At 42.0% G+C, this 7,073-nt stretch overlaps 1 long non-coding RNA gene across 1 annotated transcript; it reads right to left on the bottom strand.

Annotated features, from left to right (window-relative positions):
* Positions 1-3,340: 3,340 nt before the first annotated feature.
* On the bottom strand, positions 3,341-4,043 carry LOC121581942. The gene is made up of 2 exons (XR_006003295.1): positions 4,006-4,043; positions 3,341-3,655 (listed from the first exon to the last, which is right to left on the bottom strand). It is a non-coding gene; the product is annotated as an uncharacterized LOC121581942 (long non-coding RNA).
* Between the last annotated feature and the right edge of the window lie 3,030 nt (positions 4,044-7,073).

Raw genomic sequence — 7,073 nt, forward strand, 5'->3', positions numbered from 1 at the left:
ATTTTGAATCCTCTAATGGGTTGGTGTTCTGGATCATGTAACCGCGAGAGAGCAGAATCAGAATCAGCCAGGAGGAGAGATGCCAGGTCTGCACCCCTGTTTCCCAATAGGGCTCTGGTCAAAAGCAGTGCGCTATGTAGGGAACGGGTTGCCATTTGGGATGCTGCACAGGTGATTGGGATCTGAAAGCAAACAGGTCTTCAAAGCAAAGTGAAATGGTTGGAGGAGTGGTAGAACCATGGTACATGGAGGAGTGGTAGAACCATGGTACATGGAGGAGTGGTATACCCATGGTACATGGAGGAGTGGTAGAACCACGGTACATGGAGGAGAGGTAGAACCATGGTACATGGAGGAGCGGTAGAACCATGGTTCATGGAGGAGTGGTAGAACCATGGTACATGGAGGAGTGGTAGAACCACGGTACATGGAGGAGTGGTAGAACCATGGTACATGGAGGAGTGGTAGAACCACGGTACATGGAGGAGTGGTAGAACCACTCATATTGTAATTATTATAGGTCATATTTAATAGAAATCTGGAAACACTGGACAATTCATTTAAATGTTGACTTTTAGCAAAAACACTAAAATAATGGCTTTAAGCTGTATATCTGATCAATGCACCATCATACCAGGTCATTTAATGCTTAAAAACTAAATAATGGGTGAATGAGATAATTGGCTACAGCTTCCGTTCAAAAACAAATCTTGTGAAATTACATCAACACATACTGCAGGAGTTACTGGCTAGCTACAAGTTACTAGCTTAGCTAATGAACTAGCTACGCCTGGAGGAGTTACTGGCTAGCTAGAAGTGGTTAGCTTAGCTAATGAACTAGCTACGTCTGGAGGAGTTACTGGCTAGCTACAAGTGGCTAGCTTAGCTAATGAACTAGCTACGTCTGGAGGAGTTACTGGCTAGCTACAAGTGGCTAGCTTAGCTAACGAACTAGCTACGTCTGGAGGAGTTACTGGCTAGCTACAAGTGGCTAGCTTAGCTAATGAACTAGCTACGTCTGGAGGAGTTACTGGCTAGCTAGAAGTGGTTAGCTTAGCTAATGAACTAGCTACGTCTGGAGGAGTTACTGGCTAGCTACAAGTGGTTAGCTTAGCTAACGAACTAGCTACGTCGGTCGCAGCATTCATGACCAGAATGACACATCAATGAACCACCAAAGGCACACCCCATTTCTGGTTGAAAATTGGAGGAGTTTGAATGTTTTTTCGTGCACAAAGTTGATTAATTTCCTGCAATTCTACACATTCATATGCTATCTGGGGGAAACCAAAAAAAATAAAATAGAAAACCCTAAAACCTGGAAATGGAAATTACCAAAAAAGATAAAAACAGATTTTAACTGTAGAGTGACTGTTCAAACTCGTTAACAAAAACACTATTTTTTTAGATTGCGCAAAGGTTTAATTTTTTTCCCTTCAAACAATGCAATGTAAATCTGATATTGTCAAGATAAAACATAATTATTTGTGTATGGAGGGTAGGCTATAGACAAGTTTACGCGCTGTATCACGGGTGGCGCCATAACTCTACACAAATGCATTTCATTTCCGCCGGAAGTTGTTTGCACAACGTCTGCCTGTGTAACACAGCGATGTCGACGCTAGCTTGGGAACACGGTTCTACTACTTTGACTGGAGATGGCGTTACTCTCCTCCACCCGAATTCAGTGCAGAACTGGGAGGATAACATGACGACGTGGCCCAACATAACATACAGCAAGATTTGCTCCTACTTCGTGCAATCCATGGCAATAGATGGAAAAGCAATGGACAATCTGAAAGCCTCCGAGGCATATCAATATCTGCACAGCAACAAAGTCGGTTGTGTCATGTCATACAAACATGATCGTTTTGTTTATCTGAAAGCAAATGTAGAGCCTAGCCAGTGTTTGAACAATGCATGGCATAATGCTTGGGTGCTGGTAACTGAAGCTGGAGAAGTCAAAACTGCGGGATGTACGTGTGTTGCTGGACCAGGGAGATCTTGTTCCCACTCAGCTGCGATCCTGTGGAAGGTAATTATTTGACCATTGTAGCCTAGGCCTATGTCTTCTTTTCAAAACGCTATAAATCCATAAATTTGTTATTTAAAAAAAAAACTATTTTGTGTTTTAATTTTCGTGTTTGCATTTATGAGGAAAAAACATTGTTAGGCCTACGACAGTTCTCCATTACGGACGTGAGCGCTCTGAAAGCGGCACTAAAGACTTTCAAACTTTCACAGACACCTCAAAACAGAAAGAACAAAGCCGTTAAAGCGAATTTTGTTTTGTATTAATTGTATCTTAATTTTAATAAATTTTTCATTAACCAAATTCCTGGATTTAATAAATAAAAAATAAATATAGCAGACAGACAATAGATAATGACAACATAAGGCTCCGGCCTGAACTGGAGCTTATGCATGAACCGAACACTTGTTTATGAATAAACAATTAAAATGTCTCATTGCAATATTTTACATATTCATAATCATTACTTTTGCTGGTTCTTTGAGACAGCTTTTAGGTGCCGTTTAGATAAGCGCGCTCATAATTGAATTGAATTATGATAATAACGCATTTTCTTCATATTCGTGTTACATCATATGACATGTGTGCAGTGAACCCATTATAATATCTATGCACTGTTTTTACTATATCTCTCTAGGTAGAAAATGCTGTGAGACAGGGGAAAACCGGCGTGCCTGCACAGACGGACAAAACCAGTGGAATGCTGGGTCTAAAAGAAATGCTGGTCAGAGGAAGATGAAGTATGTCCGCTTCAAACGACACAACAGGAAGGATCTCTACCAGCCGCCGCCAACTTCACCGCCATCCTCTACCACTCCAGAACCGGCACAGGAGGTGACACTCTTTAGGACTCATGAAGAGTGGAGGAAGAACGCACTTGCCTCACCAATGGCAGCACTATTCAATTGCAATTGTAAATATCTCAGCATTTTAAAACCAAAATAAACTGCCTTATTTAGGTCATGCCCACAGGAGCCAACAGATGTCCATTGTTTACATGATCTCTTTATGCTGTGCAATATATCAGTGTGCCTACTGTTTGAGTGAAAATAAAGTTTGATGTAATTTCAATCCTTAGAGTGCTACAATTTATTTTAACACAGTTCATAATTCATAGTAAGCTCATACTGTACATAAATAACACTTGATTAATTAATTGTTTTGAGGAAACTAAACAAATGGCTTCAACAAGAAAGATTGCGTGTTTAATCTCAACAGGTATTAAAAAGTAAAATACAAAAGCAGCCCACACAATTACATCACTATGAAAATATTCATATATAATATTTAAAAATACAATGCACGCAGTATTTGTTGTGTTTATCTGTATTTAATGAACAACATGGCTGGGTGTTGGTAGACAGGGACACAGGGCAAGATTCTAAACCTCACTGATCAGTGGACTCTTCAGGTTAACTAGGCCAGCACAGATGGTTAAGATGTTGTCCAGTTTCGGTGCCATGCTGATGGGAACATTCTGGGATAAAATCTTAAACACCTTCAGTCTCTGGATTGCTCTTTCCACATGTATGCGGACATTGGCTACCCATTGGGTCTGGGCATCTCAAAATGTTGGTGTAGCAGGCTCGGCCTCACAGACAGGCTGACAGGTTTCTGGAGCATCTAAAAAGGGGAAGAGAAAACATGGATGGAGCAAAATTAATGCAGGCATAGAGTCCTCTCACTACAAACATCACAATGGAAAAATGTGTACTACAACATTGCACTCACGCACACACACAATCATCATCACAACAGCCTGCCACCTTGCATTGTATTTATGATGTAGACTAAGGCACACGCAGGCAGGCACACACACACACAATTAATGATGTAGCTATCGTGGGCATTGTTTGTCCCATCTCCAAAACAATCAACTGCCTTAGCAAAATACCGGTAGCAATGTTAATGTATGACAACTTCTTCATAATTAACAGTATTGTCAGCTTCATAGCTAAAGTTGCTGAACTTACCCTCAGATTCAAGTCTGCGTTTCTTTATCTGGGAGGAGGCAGTGGTCCGCTGGGTGAGTTGACGCCTATTTGGCTGGGGAGGGCGATTGTATCTGTCGTGTATTAGGATTATGTCTTTGTTAAATGTTTTTAAGTGGAACTGAAAGAATGTTCATTTTAGTATCAAGAGGGAATGTTTTAGTGTAACGCCACATACAACAGACAGGAAGTGTGTTGTAGACAGGGGAGACTGGTGATTGGCCAGAAGAGGGAGCCCATCTTTTTGCATTGTTTATAAGTAGGGGGAAAAACGAAGGAGAGGGCAGAGCAGCCATTCTGAGGCGTCGCTCTCCGGGTGGGCATGTCACCTGTCACTTATGCTAAAGCTTGTGATCTGAATAAACCTTATGATCAAAGTTCAGTATGAGCGGACTCCTTTGTTTATCAGCAATAATTGCCACCATTCACCCGATACGACATATCCCAACCACAACTCTGGGAAAGGATTATCCTTGGTAGGTTTTTGGTCAACAAAGTGATAGGAACAAACAAAAACGTTGAGGGGTGGTTTCTTTAGATTCAATGCCTTCAGCCAGGTCCTTGATTCCGAGTCGGTATCAGGCTTGCGAAAAAATGTAAACAATGGAGCGTATGGACATTGCCTCTTTGTAGCTGGTTTGTGGTCGTAGCACTCTCTATCTAACCACTCGTTCAGGTGCTTTCTCAAGTTTTTGCAACCAACTACCGCACACGTCGTTCCCGAACCACTTTTCTTCATGTTGTGTATTTGTAATTTTTATATCCTCTTTGTCACTGCGATATCAGTGCTTTGTCGGCACAACGGAGCTAGCTAGCAAAACAAACCCAGCCCGGCAGAACGGAACTGGATTGCATCGACGGGAGGAGTTCAGGAAGTAGAGCGGAAACGGCTCAAAAACGTGTCTATAGGCGACTTGCTCAGCCAGCAAATTCAAGATAACTTTTAAATGATGCGCAGGAGGAGACATACGCCCTCAAACAAGACAAAACAAATGGAATGATGAGATGAGGAGCGGCAGTGGCTAGAAGGCCGGTGACGACGAACGCCGAAGCCTGCCCGAACAAGGAGAGGAGGCAGCTTAGGAGGAAGTCGTGACAAAACCAGTCATAATATCAAAAGATAAAGACACAAAAGCGGTCATTAGAAACAACAATGCGATTAATTACCATTTTAAAAGCTTCTATGAAAATGTACACTACCGGTCAAAAGTTTTAGAACACCTACTCATTCAAGGGTTTTTCTTTATTTGTACTATTTTCTACATTGTAGAATAATAGTGAAGACATCAAAACTATTAAATAACACATATGGAATCATGTAGTAACCAAAAAAGTGTTAACCAAATCAAAATATATTTGAGATTTGAGATTCTTCAACTAGCCACCCTTTGACTTGATGACAGCTTTGCACACTCTTGGCATTCTCTCAACCAGCTTCATGAGGTAGTCACCTGGAATGCATTTCAATATGATAAACTTGGATTAGCAAACACAACGTGCCATTGGAACACAGGACTGATGGTTGCTGATAATGGACCTCTGTACGCCTATTTTTCCTTTATTTAACTAGGCAAGTCAGTTAAGAACAAATTCTTATTTACAATGACGGCCTACACCAGCGAAACCCGGACGACGCTGGGCCAATTGTGCGCCGCCCTATTGGACTCCCAATCACGGCCGGTTGTGATACAGCCTGGAATCGAACCAGGGGGTCTGTAGTGACGCCTCAAGCACTGAGATGCAGTGCCTTAGACCACTGCGCCACTCGGTCTGTAGTGACGCCTCAAGCACTGAGATGCAGTGCCTTAGACCACTGCGCCACTCGGGAGCCTATGCTATAAAGTCCGGAAGTTGTGGGCGGAGCTATAAAGTTTGCTTTATAGCTCCGTCTGCTAAATTTACATTTTACAGGAGCAATTAGGGTTAAGTGCCTTGCTCAAGAGCACATTGCCAGATTTTTCACCTAGTCGGCTCTGGGATTAGAACCAGCGACCTTTCGGTTACTGGCACAACGCTCTTAACCACTAAGCTACCTGCCGCCCCAATTACAATGTAAACTTACTTTTAATCCGTCTGTCGACATATTTCAAGACATGGCATATGAGGGTGTAGTGAGATACCCAATGGGCTGGATGATTCTCTTCTCATCACTCATCTTGAAAAAGTATATACTAAAAACTTGGAAATCAATCCATTTGCCATCATTAACACAATGGAAAACTCAAATGATTTATTATTGAAATATTGAAAGTGCGTGGGCTACGGAGAGAAACAAAATGGTGCAGTTTCAGGCCATGTGGCAGAAAGTGATGCTGACGCTGGAGATGGGGGTGTGAGCTAGTGGGTCTGGGCAGGGTGATGTAGTTGAAGGAGATGGGGGTGTGAGCTAGTGGGTCTGGGCAGGGTGATGTAGTTAGAATGCGTTAGAAACCCGCTACAATCAGTACAGTGTACAGTCAGCAAGCAGTTTAGCAGTTACACCGGCGGGCCCTGGTGGCAATAAATTAATAAAACCAAAAGCTGACCTTGACTTGGAAGAGTTCCAATGTTGGATAGCCATAGCAAGCTAGCTAACATCCCTCTCTGTTTGAGCTGGGTGTTTGAGTAGGCTAAACTAGCTAGGTTGCAATCGCTAGCTAAGTAAGTGAAAGTGAAAATAATACAAAATATCTTGCATCTCCTTCATTATGCTTATGCTTTCAGTACTAGATTCATTCTCTGATCCTTTGATTGGGTGGACAACATGTCAGTTCATGTTGCAAGAGCTCTGGTTGGTTGGAGGATATCCTCCGGAAGTTGTCATAATTACTGTGTAAGTTTTTCGAAGGGGGTGAGAACCACAAGCCTCCTAGGTTTTTGCATTGAAGTCAATGTACCCAGAGGAGGACAGAAACTAGCTGTCCTCTGGCTACACCATTGTGCTACCCTACAGAGTGCTGATTACTACCAATCTAAAAAATGTTAGCTGACATTTTTTATTTGTTTTATTTTATTTATTTAACCTTTATTTAACTAGGCAAGTCAGTTAAGAACAAATTCTTATTTACAAT

This window comes from Coregonus clupeaformis, chromosome 1 (assembly GCF_020615455.1).
Source record: "Coregonus clupeaformis isolate EN_2021a chromosome 1, ASM2061545v1, whole genome shotgun sequence".
NCBI classification, from domain to species: Eukaryota; Metazoa; Chordata; class Actinopteri; order Salmoniformes; family Salmonidae; genus Coregonus; species Coregonus clupeaformis.